This window comes from Protopterus annectens, chromosome 1.part1 (genome assembly GCF_019279795.1).
Source record: "Protopterus annectens isolate FY-2018-M chromosome 1.part1, PAN1.0, whole genome shotgun sequence".
NCBI classification, from domain to species: domain Eukaryota; kingdom Metazoa; phylum Chordata; order Ceratodontiformes; family Protopteridae; genus Protopterus; species Protopterus annectens.
Window position 1 is genome coordinate 824,578,466 of NC_056726.1, and position 16,444 is coordinate 824,594,909.

The window sequence follows — 16,444 nt, forward strand, 5'->3', positions numbered from 1 at the left end:
ACCACCAGTATATTGCACCTGGGGCATTTTCACACACACACACATTGCAGTCCGACCCTAGTACGCATGCGTGAAAGTCCGCAATTTAATTAATTGTTTACTTTCGGGGCTGCAGTCTGGCAGTCCAATAGCTTGGGCCGCCCCTGCTGGGCTACAAGATTGGAGAGCTCTTCCATGTCTCTTTTCATGTAGTCCAGGGAGGTATGTCTCAGGTCATTCACACCAACATGGACAATGACAGAGTCATATTTGTACTTGTGGAGTGACCTGAGTGTGTGAGTTATGTGGCTGATCCTGGCATCTGACAGGCAGCTGACAGTAACCTTCTCCTTGTTTAGCCTAGTGAGTGGGACATCAGTGTCTTTAACCCTAGGTAAGCAGTGCTGCGAGATGCGCAAACTCGTGCAAACTTGCCCAAACATGGGTCTTTAGCTCAGAAACTGGAAAGGGATAGAAATCAGCCCAAAATGGCAAATAAGGTTAATTTCAAAGCTGGAAACAGCTCCTCTTGCAAAAGATAGGCTGCTCAATGCTGACCACTCTCACTGATAAGCAGAAAGACTTTCCACTACCACAACAAGGTCTGGACAACTCAGAAACACAAACTAAAGTCCTGAAACCAGCAGATCTGGGATCCAGACTATTCTAGTATAGGAAAGGGTGGGAAACAAGCAGTACTGATAGTATTTTTTTTTTTGTGAAATTAAATAGAAAAAGCAATTTAAACAGTAAATATGCACAGGAAAGGCTGTCGCACTTGAGCGTGATGCCCACAGTAGTAAATGCAGTTTAAATTATTAACTTTAAGCTGAAAATCAAAATGCACACACAGTAAAATGATTTAACATTAAAATGCAGCAGAAATAACAACAGAACCACAGTAAAAATGGTTTTTAAACTGCGATAAGCAAAAACAGTCAAGAAAACACCAGTACGATACTTAGGATCATCAAAACATTTATTTTTCTTGTTTCTGGTGCTGTAGCTGTCTGCAGGATGCCCAAACATGATCTGACCAGCTAAAGCAAGTGCAAACTCATGCAAACATGGGTTTTTAACTCAGAAAGTTGAAAGGGATAGAAATCAGCCCAAAACGGCCAATAAGGTTAATTTCAGAGCTGGAAACCACTCCTGTTATGACAGATAGGCTGCTCAATGCTTACCACTCTCACTGATAAGCAGAAAGACTTCCCACTACCACAACTAGGACTGGACAACTCAGAAACACAAATTAAAGTCCTGAAACCAGCAAATCTGGGATCTGAACTATTCTAGTATAGGAAAGGGTGGGAAATGAGCAGTACATATAGTTTTTTATGTGTGAAATTAAACATAAAAAACAATTTAAACAGTAAATATGCACAGAAAAGGCTGTCACACTTGAGTGTGATGCCTACAGTAGTAAATGCAGTTTAAATTATTAACTTTAAGCTGAAAATCAAAGGGCACACACAGTAAAACGATTTAACACTAAAATCCAACAGAAATAACAACAGAACCACAGTAAAATGGCTTTTAAAGTGCAATAAGCACAAACAATCAAGAAAAAGCCATTAAGATACTTAGGATCAGCAAAAACTCTTTCCTTCTCATTTCTGGTGCTGTAGTAGTCTGCAGGATGCCCAAACAGGATCTGCTAAGCTAAAACAAGCACAAACCCATGCAAACCCATGTTTTTAACTCAGAAAGTTGAAAGGGATAGAAATCAGCCCAAAACGGCCAATAAGGTTAATTTCAGAGCTGGAAACCACTCCTCTTGTGACAGATAGGCTGCTCAATGCTTACCACTCTCACTGATAAACAGAAAGACTTCCCACTACTACAACAAGGTCTGGACAACTCAGAAACACAAACTAAAGTTCTGAAACCAGCTAATCTGCAATCTGGACTATTCTAATATAGGAAAGGATGGGAAACAAACAGTACTGATAGTATTTTTTTGTGACATTAAACAGAAAAAGCTATTTAAACAGTAAATATGCACAGGAAAATCTGTCACACTTGAGTGTGACACCTACAGTAGTAAATGCAGTTTAAATTATTAACTTTAAGCTGAAAATCAAAGTGTGCACTCAGTAAAATGATTTAACAGTAAAATGCAGCAGAAACAACAGAACCACAGTAAAAACAGCTTTTAAAGTGTGATAAGCAAAAAACAGTCAAGAAAACGATACTTAGGATTAAAAAGTATCTTTTTCTCGTTTCTGGTGCTGTAGTAGTCTGCAGGATGCCCAAACAAGATCTGATGAGTTAAAACAAGTGCAAACGCATGCAAACATGGGTTTTTAACTAAGAAAGTTGGAAGGGATAGAAATCAGCCCAAAATGGCCAATAAGGTTAATTTCAGAGTTGGAAAGCACTCCTCTTGTGACAGATGGCTGCTCAATGCTTACCAGTCTCACTGATAAGCAGAAAGACTTCCCACTACCACAACTAGGTCTGGACAACTCAGAAACACAAAGTAAAGTCCTGGAACCAACAAATCTGGCATCTATACTATTCTAGTATCGGAAAGGGTGGGAAACGAGCAGTACAGATAGTATTTTTTTTTGTGAATTTAAACAGAAAAAGCAATTTAAGCAGAAAATATGCACATGAAAGGCTGTCGCACTTGAGCGTGATGCCTACAGTAGTAAATGCAGTTTAAATTATTAACTTTAAGCTGAAAATCAAAGTGCACACACAGTAAAATGATTTAACACTACAATGCAACAGAAATAACAGAACCACAGTAAAAACAGCTTTTAAAGTGCAATAAGCAAAATCAATCAAGAAAAAGCCATTAAGATACTTAGGATCAGCAAAAACTCTCTCCTGCTCATTTCTGGTGCTGTAGTGGTCTGCTGGATGCCCAAACAGGATCCACCGAGCTAAAACAAGCGCAAACCCATCTTTTTAACTCAGAAAGTTGAAAGGGATAGAAATCAGCCCAAAATTGCCAGTACGGTTAATTTCAGAGCTGGAAACCACTCCTCTTGTGACAGATGGGCTGCTCAATACTTACCACTCTCACAGATAAGCAGAAACACTTTCTACTACTGCAACAAAGTCTGGACAACTCAGAAACACAAACTAATGCCCTGAAACTAGCAAATCTGGGATCCAGACTATTTTAGTATAGAAAGGGCTATTATATTTTAAGCTGCAATTATAGTGACCTGTGTGGTGAAACTTTTTTGTACTTTTCTGCTTTTTTCATGTTTAGCCAAAAAAGTTATCTGTTTGCATTTTTAGCTTGTTCTCTGACCTCAGTCTTGTAGTTTCATTTGTAGTTATGGGAAAATTGTGTATTTCTGCAAGATTTTAACATTTATACATTATATTGCACTTCTGTCTCCATAAGAAGAATTACTTATAAAAGCTAGCTATTTGTATTTTTGATGCTGTGCGGGGCCTTAATCTTGTAGTTTCATTCACAGTTGTGGCAGAAATGTGAATTATTGCCAGATTTGAGCCTCATTTATTCATTTATTATATTTTTCCATACAGCGTTACCGGTAAATTTCTGCATAGTTTGGTGCCTTAGTCTGTGTTGAAATTGCAGTCGTAGCAGTATTGTGAATTCTGATTCAGGATTTGTGCTTCAGTACTTTTACAGCTGTTTATATTCCAGTTTTACTGCTAAGTTATATTCTGGTTATCATTTATCTGCTTAAAGTTGCATTCCATGACTTTCTGTTCACATAGCTACTGTTTTTTTTTTCACTGTTCTTTGTGTCCGTCCCACCCTCCATTGACACATTAAGCTAAAGTTTTTGAAATTCTAACTGTAGGACTACAGCAGCAATATTGTCTTTATTTTATTGGATCTCTCTCTAAGACGTCTGCTTCTTGCAGCTTGAATTTTTCCCCAGCCCTTCCACCCTTTTTATCATCATCATCATCATCATCATCATCAAGTCCCTTTTTTCTTATTTTCTTCATGGGGTCAGGGTGTCAACTATATCCATCTATCTATATTCATGGCCAGTCTCCAATCTTGTTTGGCACTCATGACTGATTGCCACAGATCTTTCACAAAATCTATCCACCTCTTTGCTGGAAATCCTCTGTTCCTCTTCCCTTCTTCCTGTCAGTCTCAAATCTTCTTCAGCAGATTGTTTTCTCCTTCTGCACATGTGCATACACCACTTTACTCTGTTCTCTTTAACCTTTTCTGGAATTGGACCTACTTTATCTTTTGCTTTGATAGCCTCATTTCTTTGTCTGCCCTACAGTGTGCATCCTACCACCCATCTCGGTCACTTCATCTGCATCACCTCTAGCTTTGTCAACTGCTCTGACTTTACTGCCATACATTACTTCTGGTTGGACCACTGTATTGTACACCTTACTTTTCAGCTTCTTTGGCACTCTTCTATCATACACTACCCCTGCCACTCTGTGCCATTTGGCTGAAACCCCTCTCTTTCTAGTCTTGGCCTCCCCATTTAGACTTCCCTTCTCCTCAGCCACCCTTCCCAGAAACATGAAGCTGTTAACTTGTTCCACTCTCTTCCCTTCCCTTTCAATTCTCAATTTCTTTTGATTTCCCTATTTTCTTCCATTACAAGTGTCTTATCTGTACTCAGCTTCATCTCATGTGCCTTCAGTTTTACATTCCATTCCCCTGTCCTTTGCTGAAGCTCTTGATCACAGTCTGTTTGTAATGGCATTTTGTCTGCATATATTAACCTTGTTGATCTGTTTCTCTGACCTGTCTGTAATGTAGTCCATCACCAGTATGAACAGCAGTGGACATAGCTGAATACTGATGCACACCCACTTCACTTGGGAGCCCCTCTGTGACACCAGTGTTCATACTTGAGTGATTGGGTCTTTGTACATAGCTCACACTAATTATGCCATGTTTCTGGTACTTCAGACTACCGCAGTACTGCCAAAATCAGCTTTCTTAGGACCCTGTCATATGCTCTCTCCATGTCTAGGAATGCCCAGTTGGACTGCTTCCTCATCTGTAGCTTCTTCTCAACTATCTGTCTCACTGCCAACATCGGGTCACTTCTACTGCATTCTGACTAAAACTGCTCATCTCCCATCTTACTTTCTACTTCCCTGTGTATTTCTTTATCAATCACTCTCTCCAGAACTTTCATGCAATGTGACAGGAATGTGATACCTCTGTACCGCCCACAGCTGTGAATGTCCCTTTGTTCTTGAACACTGGCACTTGTATGCTTATTTTCCAGTCATCTGGGATATGCTGTTTTCTCCATATTGCTATGAGTACACTTAGGAGTCATTTCTCACCCAGCATCTTTATCATATCTACTATGACCTCATCTGAGCCTGCTGCTTTCCCTGACTTAATTTTCCTTAGTGCTGTTCTTACTTCTTACTTCTTCTATGGTGGGCTTTTCCTCTTCTCTCATTGTAGACTTTATCTGGGGCAGTACAGCCTCTGTGGGGTTTTCTTCATTCAGAACCTGCGGAAAATATTCCTTCCATCTGACTTTGATGTCCCGTGGACTAGTGAGCAGGTCATTGCTGACATCCCTTTTGAAGAGTGTCTGAATATCTTCTTTATCTTTCTGTTTTCGCCTTGCAACCTGATATAGTTTGTTTGTGCCATGTGCTGACTCACTTTTCAGAAGATGGTAGAGTGCCTCTCTTGCCTTGTTCTTTGCTATTGCAACTTCTTTATTAGCCTGTTTGGTAGCAAGCCAGTATTCCTTCCTAGTCTGGTCCATTTCTTCTATTTCCCACTTTTTCCCAAACTCCTTTCTTTTTCATGACTTCCTGGACTCCTGCATTCCACAACCAGTTTTCCTCATGTACCTTATTTCCATACCTGGCTTGACTGCATATCTGTTCTGCAACCCTCACGCATACTGTTTTGAGGTGCTGACATTCTTCAAATTCATCTTTTTCATCTTCTTCGTGAGGTACTTGAGACCTGAGTAATTCCTTGAATTGTATTTTCTCTCCAGTCAACTTCCAGTTTTTCAGCCTTGTCTCTATTGACCTTAGAGCCTTCTCTGACTACTGCTTGCAGCTGATTGTGGCAACCAGTGGCTTATGCTGTGGCTCAACTGTTTCACAGGGGATGACTTTGCAATTCATGATTTCACTCCAGTGCCCTTTCCTTACCAGGAGCAAATCTACCTGAGTTGCATGTTGGCCACTCTTGTATGTGATCTTGTGACTGTTTCTCTTTCTGAACCATGTGTTTGCTACTATCAAGCTATTTGCCAGACAGATGTCTAGAATGGCCTCTCTTTCTTTATTCCTGTTGCCTCACATTGGTTTTATGTTCAGCATTTGCTCAACAGATCTATTCCAGGAAAGCCAAGCTGAAGAACTGGACACAAACTGGCTACTATTGTATTGACTGCCAGGCTTTATGAGGGGCACACACTGGTGAATAGGGCACATACATTTCTCCTTCTGTTAGCATGGGTCCCTGGAATAGTCAAAGTAGGCCAGATCCTTAACTGCACTTATCATTGGCAAATATCCATTAGTCAACATAACCAAATCAACTAGGGACATATTTCGCACCATTGAGTGGTGAAATCCCTGTTCTCCTATGCTAAGAATACCACACATCACAGTAATTGCCCAAAGTGGTTGGTCTACACAATTCTTCCCCCTGTAGAGCACCATCTAGAGTCTGTGCTGTTGCCCACAACTGCATTCTTGGGTGAGTCGGAGATGGAACACTCATGTTTTTGGGAGGTGGGAGGAACCTCACAGAGACACAGGGAGAACATGCAAATTCTATGCAAGCATTGCCCATAGATCAGAATTGAACCTTGTACCTTTTGCATGAGAGCTGAAGACCTTAACCTTCATGCCAACCGGTCTCATTTTCTTATTGGGTTTTTAAAAGGCTGTGTCTAGTTTTCACCCCTTATGGTAATCTGACTTCCAAAGTCCCTCCCTCACCTCCTTCATTGCCATTGTCTGTTGTGTAAACTATTTAAGTAATTTTCCCACCCATTGTTTTCCATATATCCATACCATTAAGTGTCTATCTAGCAAACCAGTATTACTATTGAGTAAATTTCATCTATAAAACTATCATTAGAACTGAAACCTGTAACCTAGTGTGGCTAAAATAGCCATTGCATGGGAACAAGCTTAGAGCAGATAGTTTGCATATTAAATAACGATACTATAAAATCTTAGCACAATCTAACCTTGCCAAGTGCCAAACCACAGACATTGCCCAAGGAGACCTCTTTGTAACTCAGTCCATAACTTACAGTAGCCCACCCAAACATAGGTTCAGACAACATGGATATGCCATTTCAAAATGTCTCCATAGCCAACTTGGTAGATATTGGCATTGTGAGCCAGTGTAGCAATTGTTTTATGTTCACAACCATCTAATCCTTAAAGAAGCAAACACTGTATGCGAGAGATGCACATACACAATTTCACTGGAGGCAAAAATCTCGCAGACAAACAAGGTTGTCAAGAACACAGAAAATACATCCACCACACACAGAACAACTTACGCTGGGGCACTAAAAAGCGCTCTTCCCAAACCTCAAAGATCTCCTAAGCATATAAACTGCAATGCCTATCCTCAGCAATCTCAAAAGCACTCACCAAAAGTAACACCAAATACCACTTATACGACTACAACCAGTGGATCCCCCAAAAGCAAAACCCATAAGGCAAGCAAACACATTACCCAGAACTCTTGTCATACAGGATTCCATTGTTTGACACACAGAAGCCTCTCCTACTATACCGAGCAAGGAAAAGATAATGCTCCATTGCTTATATGGAGCCAGGATCCACCAATTTATGCATGCACTTAAATCACTACACCACAGGTGCCAGTATGATTCTATCATAGACCATGTGGGGGTTAATGATATGAGACATACCTGCCTGGACTGTATGAAAAGAGACATTATTGAGCTCTCCGAATAAATGTCTCAGGAAAGTATATGCCTTGCACTGAGCAGCATTCTACCTTCACCAAGAATGATGTCACAGTACAGACAAAAGATGAATGAGTTCATTAATTGGTTTAATTTCTGGTGTCTTTCCAGGAAGATTCAGTTATTTGTCAGCAGTGGAATGACATGGTTAACAAACCAAGTTACTTTGCAAAGGATGATCCGAACCTGCCCCCCCCCCCCCGACTTCTGAATATTTGCTAAAACTTCATCCACACTTTTTTTTTTAGGCAATGCCAAATTGACAAACCTACCGACATAGCAAATAAAACCCAGAGAAGGCTAAAATTATTTATCCTATTTGGCATCTTCTTCTCACAGATAAAGGGTAGTGTCAAGGGCCTTTGGCTGACCAAGTTCACAGATGACTGCAGATTGGGAGCTACCATAGATTCCCCCATGGCGCAAGCATCTTATAAGAGGTTCTAACACAAACAAATGACTGGTGCAATGTCACGAATTTAAAGACAATGCCATAAAATGCATTATCGTACCTTTTGGGAAAACAGCCACACAGGCCAATAACACCATTGATAAGACACCCCTAAAAGATGATCCAGTAGTCAGGAATCTGGAAACATATCTAGACAATAATCTGGCCTTTGTCCAACATGTGGCCATGGTAGTAAAAAAAAAAAATCACTCTATTTCACCCAACTCGTAAGGATGTGGCATCCAGGTCTAAGGAAGTCATAATGCCACTTTATTCAGCCTTTATCATACCCATTATTGAGTATTATACCCCCTTTGGCATGTACCTGACCAGGCACATGCAACAGTTGAAATGGCCACAAGGATTCCTTACCAGGAGAATCCAGGGTATAAACACATTGTCCTATACAGTTTGCTTTAAATTAAAGCCCTATCTATATACTTTGTGTCCAACAAGTTACTGAGAGGCGATCTCTGTCTGGATACAAGGCGTCCTCAGATTCTGATGAAACTTTTGCACATCCATAAAACAAACAGCATCAGAACCACGAGATCTAAGGATTTAAGTTTTGCTTGTGACATAAATAGGATGTGTTGGTGAGACAGATATGTGTATCAGAGGATCCTCATGCTCTGGAACAGGCTCCCCATCCGTGTGAAGCAGAGCCTATCACTAACTCTATTTAAGTGTAACCTTGACCAATGGATGGGAAATCAGAAACTCACCCAGAGTCTGGCCTCCATGTCTCTAATAGACAAAGGCTGAGAGTTAGTATGCCAAAACTAGCATATTATTCCAAACATAACTTACTTCCTAACTAATATACCCCTCCTAAAAAAATGACCATTGTACACAGGGACACAATTGGGTTGGGTTGCACTGCTAGGGTTATAAAGGCCCTGGTGGTCATTAGCCTAGTATATAACTATGGACCTATAAATCTATAATAATATAGTTTCCACAAGGGAGAAGATGTTAGGTGAAAATAAGTTGTCAATGTATATGTATGAGCTGCCTGTCAGTTAGTTTTGAGACCCTCTTCTTTGTAATAAATATAATTTGAGACCCTCTTCTTTGTAATAAACATTCACTAGACAGGTACCAGGGTTATGATAGACTTTGCAGAACTGTGAGTAGGTAAGGAAGAAGATTTTCTTGAAGCAGCCCAGGGATGCAAAAGAATTCTTAAGAGGGTTAAAAACTGGGAGGAAGGGAATCATTACTAAGAGTGCATTATTGACCTTACTGAAGATATCAGCTGTTGACAATAAAAGTAGTGAGAATAAGGTATGCTAAACCCAAACATAAAATTCTCAAAAAATTTAGGAGTGGCATCCATATACAGTTTATATGCAAAGTGTATATTTTGGTGTGCCATTGTTGTAGATAAAAACATTGCCTTAGGTTGGAGAAACCAGGTAAGGCAACCACTGAAGAAAGTATAATAGCTTGTGTCCCCAGTCAGAGATGGATCATGGTCAAATGGGTCCCTAGGGAGGTTAATGGACCAGCCCCCCCATAGCCATTCCAGTACTGCATTATGCGTCTATTTGTCTGTCTCTCTCCAGTTACCATAAACACTGTTCTAATCTGTTGGTGTGCATATTGTTTTCTTCTTTACTTTTACAGTGATTGTAGAGATTTGGATTTAATTTAAACTTTTATTTCAAATTTCAAAGCGAAAAGCCGCGGTGGAGCAGCAGTAGCATTGTTGCCTCACAGCAAGAGGTTCTCCCATTTGATTCTCGGCTGGAGTGTGGGGAGTGCTTTCTGTGTGGAGTCTGCATGTCCTCCCCGCAGTTGGCTGGCATTCGAAAGACATGCGTAAATGAGTGTGCCTTCGTTGAAGGTTGGACGTCAAGCTGGCACCTTGGCGTTCGTGAAAATCTACTGCCAATCATTAGCGGACCGGAGTTCTGCTGTGGAAACCCCTAACCGGGAAAAGCCGAAAGACAAACAACAACATTATTTCAAATTTCAAAGCACAAACACTGATGGCCATTTGGTAAAAATAAAACAGCCTCACATTGAAAACAGACTTAGCATGAGCAACAGTAAATTTCTCTTCATTTGTAACTCACATTAATTGAAAATGCATTGAAACTTACATTCATTGAAAATGTATCTGGCCAGTGGTGGATTACTTATACTGTGGGCCCCGGACTGTTTTCGAACCATGGGTCCCCTGCCCTCAATTTTAAGGCTATACATAAATGCATGTATTCTTTGGTTTACCCGACTGTTTTAAATTATATTCCTTGTTTAATACAGCAACATTTGTTAGAGTGTGTTTTAAATCTGAAGTTTTGAACATTTTTCCAGCAAGCAGCAAAACAAAATATAAGAACCAATAATGAGAAAAGTACCTATTTAAGATCATTTCAGTCATAAAAGGCAACTTAAACTGCTGTCATTATAATCCATGATTATACTCAGCAATTACCACCACTTTATTGACTGCATATAAACATCACGTCTGCTTGTGATAAAAACGGCCATGATAATGTATTCCATTTCACTTTACACAAATACATACTAGTTCTGAAAAGACAGACATGTGACTTTTTAACTTGTCAGCTCAGCAGGGTCAACCATTTTTATCCACAGACAACCCTTAAACCCAGCAATTATAGCTACATTGTTGACTGCATTCTTTTCAGATGTCTGTGGCAAAAAGTTAATAACAATAATAATGATCAAAGTCACATATTTAAAATTTGTTTCACACAAACACAGTAACCTAAGTGTTCCAACTTTACATACACACGCACACCTACACACACACACACACACACACACACACACACACACACACACACACACACGCGCACACACACGCGCACACACACGCACACACACACACACACACACACACACGCACACACACACGCACACACACACACACGCACACACACACACACACACACACACACACACACACACACGCACACGCACACACACACACACAGTAGTCCTGCAAAGCCAGAACAAAGACTGTTTAGAACTGATTAGATGATGAGCATAAGGTACTCATCTACAGAGAGGTCCCCATCCCCACCAGCAGTTAGAGCAACTTTGATGACTGTGTACACACTTATTGTTATGAAGAAATAAATAATATGTACTTTATTGGTAGCTTTGGATGAATTGCATGAAACTGCATAAAGATCACTAGCATCAGTCCATAAAAATCCATCCCTGTGCAGCAAAGCTTAAATGGAAGAGTATTTATAACAGCATAAGAAATATTAACCAGCTGATAACATATGTTAAGTCAATATGCAGAATCTGTGCAGAAGTAAAATTACCCGAATAATGCCTCATTAAAGAGGACTATTACTAATGCATAGGTTCCTGCTGGCAAATAACTTTCCATTTCAGTACTCCATCTATAAATGCAGTGCCTGCTGCCCTTGAAAAAGAAACTGACTAAGTTACATTAAAATTTTGGTGTGCTTGTGATAGTACCATAACATTTCCTGAACTAGATCAGCTATGCAATAGGGAATGGCTGACAAACAATGACAACTGGTTCATAGGTACTTGACATGCAGTCCTGGCAATCATTAAGGAGCCTAGACCAAATTCCCAATTGCTCTAAAGCACTGTCTGGTTAACTGACTTGCTCAATGTCACACTGAAGGTAAATGAAGGTGTAAAGATTCAAACCTTGCACCGTTGCCACAGGTCGCAACTAATTAGCAAGTTGGAGCTTTAGTCCTCTGTGCTAGCTGCCAGATGTTTTTAACTAAATGCTGAAATCCTTTATAATGCAATCTTGTTAGGAAGACTGTATCGCAGTCATATGCAACAATGACTGCATAATGAATGCTATAGATCAGACAGTTCTGATCGTCACTCCACATAATGCAGACTATATGACTTGACAAGCATCAACTCCTTTGCAGTTGCAGGAGGCTGAAAAGAAAGCATGGCAAAAAATATATTATTAAAATGCAACATGTTTAGACTGAAATACACAGTCCAGGCGTATTAATGAATTAATGAATTATTTAGTACAATGAATAAAGTAAGAAGATTGAATACAATACAAATACTGCAGCAGCTTTTGATCAACAACCAAGACATACAAAAATCAGAAATATTACTGCATGCAACACACTATTTTTGGGGGATTACAAGCTTACAGGACACCTACACCTCATTTTGACCTCCCCATGTCTTCTTTGTCATCAAGAATAGCTATCCTATCTGACATCACATAGTACCGTTCTGACTTACTTGAATAGCTAATAATGCTGTATTGTTGCATCATACACTTCCAGAGTCAAAACAACTGGATTGTGGAGAAATGGGGCCTTGTGCAAAGTAATGAATCAGGCCCCCACTGGCCATACTAATATCCCATTACTTGGCTTTCTCTCCCCAATTAATGTAAACAGTATTCAAAACTAACCGTGTACATACTATTCTTTACATTTACAATTATCACACAGATTTGGACTTCATTTAAAACTTTTATTTCAGATCAGAAAAAAAACACTGACACCTATTTTCTAAACAAAACAAAACACTCTCACATTGAAAACAGGCTTAGCATGAGAAACAGTAAAATTCTGTTCCCTTGAAAATCACATTTACTGAAAATGCATCTGACAAGCCCATTAAACTACAAGAGATATGCTGGTATTCATCCTCAAATAGCATATAGTAAAGTACTAATTAGCTTCTATGTGAAGGGTGCAGTAATTCAAAAGACAATTTGTCAAGGGTGCTAAGAAATGCATAACACATTTGTTAACAACCTTGGACAGCACAACGGACCTGTGTGTTCCTTTTCAGGAGTAGTCCGGCAGGTGCGGCCTTAGATCAACTGGTGCCCTAGGCAAAAGGGCTCCACGGCTCCCCCACCACATCACCCGGTGCCCCCATCCAAGTCTACCTATCCCAAATAAATACTGGAAAAGCGCCTCTGCTAGAGCGGTGCCCTAGGCAGCTGCCTAGTTGGCCTATGCCTAAGGCCGGCTATGAGTCCAGGAGTGCTGTCTGGTAAAGTAACTTGGCAGATTCACATTACTGAAGTGGTGGTACACTGGTTATGTGTTTCACTCTTAGCGGTCAACATTTCCATTTATTTATGTTCTAATCCCACCTTTGTGTACATGATATAATCAGAGATGTGAAAAGGGTTAATGACATTGCACACGTAGGTTTATGGGGTCATGACATATACTCAGCAACTGATTCATTTTGTGCATGCTCCTTAAAAGTTGAAGGTTGGTATAATGTTTAAGGTGTTTACCTCACAGATACTAGGTACCAAGTTTGATTTTCACTTTTGAAGGGAAATTGGCTAGGCTTAAAATAATCTGCAAAGGCAGCTAGCTGAGTATTTACCTATGAACCTATAAGAGTTGTATATGGTCCTTAGGAGTTGAGGGTTGTTATAATGGTTAAGGTGCTTACCTCACAGACACAAAGTACAGAGTTTGATTCTCACCTTTGAAAGTAAATTGACTAGGCTTAAAATAGCTTGCAAAGGCAGCTGGTCTAGTATTTACCTATGAACCTATAAGAAAACAAATGAAGGCTGCGGGAATCAAATCACATACTACAGGAAGCAACCCTTTTAAGAGCTCATTGCCTTACTCATCTGCACTAAGTGACAGACAAACTGTTGTAGCCCAAACAACAAAGCTGTAATGACACTGACAGATTGTAATTCTCAGTGATTTAGAAAAATAACAGCACCAAAGAAAATTAAAGGTGGCCTGGCATTTGGTGTGGAGAACTAAGGTTCCTGCCTCCCATACTTAAGGTTGAGGGTTTGACTCTGAGCAAGTCACTTAAGTGGAGTGCCCCTAACTGGGGCATTTTACACACACACACACACACACACACACACACACACACACACACACATACACACACACACACACACACTTTAAAGGTGGCCAGGTAAGAACATTTTTATAAAGTTTAAGGATGAACTTTATTTTTTTAATTTTTTTTAAAGTGAACAATGCCCCCTAGCAAGCATTAGGCTTTGGGCAGCTGCATAGATCGCCTTGTGCTGGATCTTCTCTTGTCCCAGTGCCATCTATACATTTAAGAACAGATCAAAAAGTAAAGAACAGTGAATTTAAAAGATAACTTTTTAACATAACCATATGTTGGGCAGCGCAGTGGTGCAGCTGTTAATGCTGTCGCCTCACAGCAAGAGGTTCTCCGGATCGATTCTCGGTTGGGGTGCCTTCTGTGTGGAGTTTGCATGTTCTCCCTGTGTTCGCGTGGGTTTCCTCCAGGTACTCCGGTTTCTTCCCACATTCTAAAGACATGCTTCTGGAGCATTTCTCCCCGGGCCTCCGCTGAAAACAGGATCTGTGGAACCTAGTCGGACTTTCCCGGTCAACAAATGTTAAATAAATAACCCGTCATGAAAACAGACACTATTATGACTTTACTTGAGCCCATAATGTACTTAAGGAGAGCTATTAGATCTTCAACAAAAGGTGATAAGGTAGTTACCAACATAGAGGCCTATGAGGACTCTCAACTGGGGTTATATTGGTGGAATACACACTGAGTTACAGCAGACATATATGTTTTTAATAAACCCAGGACACAAAGCCACTCATGTTGTCTGGTTGCATAATATAAAGAGTGAGACCTCTAGGAGAGTACGAGGAGCATTCAAAGGATAATATCTGCCTGTGTCACTTACATATGAGATGGTATAAAATTCTGATGGGGACTCCTTTTCTTTTTTTCTTTCAGCTGTTCCCATTAGGGGTTTCCATTTCTTCCTGTCCTCTCCATCTTGCTCTGTCACACCAACCACCTGCATGTCCTCTCTCATCACATCCATAAACCTTATCTTAGGCCTTCCTCTTTTCCTGTTACCTGGTAGCATCATCCTTAGCATCCTTTTCCCAATATACCCAGCATCCTTCCTCAGCACATGTCCAAACCAATGCAATCTCGCCTCTCTGGCTTTGTCGCCAAACCGTCCAACCTGGGCTGACTCTCTAATATACGCATTCTTAATCCTGTCTACCCTCGTCGCACCCAGTGCAAATCTTAACATCCTTAACTCTGCCACATCCAGCTCTGACTCCTGCCTTTTTATCAATGCCACTGTCTCCAACCCATATAACATAGCTGGTCTCACTACTCTCTTGTAGCCTTTTACTCTTACTGGTACTTGTCTGTCACAAATCACTCCTGACGCTCTTCTCCACCCACTCCACCCTGCCTGCACTCTCTTCTTTATCTCTCTTCCACACTTGCCATTACTCTGAACTGTTGATCCCAAGTATTTAAACTCATCCACCTTCACCACCTCTACTCCCTGCATCCTCACCATTCCTCTATCCTCCCTCTCATTCACACACATATATTCTGTCTTAGTCAAGCTGACCTTCATTCCTCTCCTCTCTAGAGCATATATCCACCTCTCCAGGGTCTCCTCAACCTGTTCCCTACTTTCACTACATATCACAATGTCATCTGCAAACATCATAGTCCATGGGGACTCCTGTCTGTTCTCGTCTGTCAACCTGTCCATCACCACTGCAAATAAGAAAGGGCTCAGAGCTGATCCTTGAAGTAATCCCACCTCCACCTTAAATGCATCTGTCACTCCCACTGCAGATCTCACCGCTGTCACAGTACCCTTGTACATAGCGTGTACCACTCTTACATACTTCTCTGCCACTCCCGACTTCCTCATACAATGCCACAACTCCTCTCTAGGCACCCTGTCGTATGCTTTCTCCAAGTCCACAAAGACACAATGCAACTCCTTATGACTTTCTCTGTACTTCTCCATCAACACTCTTAGAGCAAACATTTTGTGTTTGGTTTGTTAAGAGGAGATGTGTGTACTGCTAAGGCTGAAGGAATGTGATATAAGTTGTGAATAAGAGAAATGAAATATGTCCACCTTACATGAGTTTAATAACAGCCATGTTGGGTTAGTGTTGATTGGAGAGCTAATAGGGACTATCTCCGGTACTTACGTATTATCGCAACCATTTTTTTCACCGTAATACTGGTTGCTTAATGATTGTGAAATATGGTCATTACTGTTGTACAAATGTTGCATAATGTGTGTCCTTGTAGCACGAGTGTT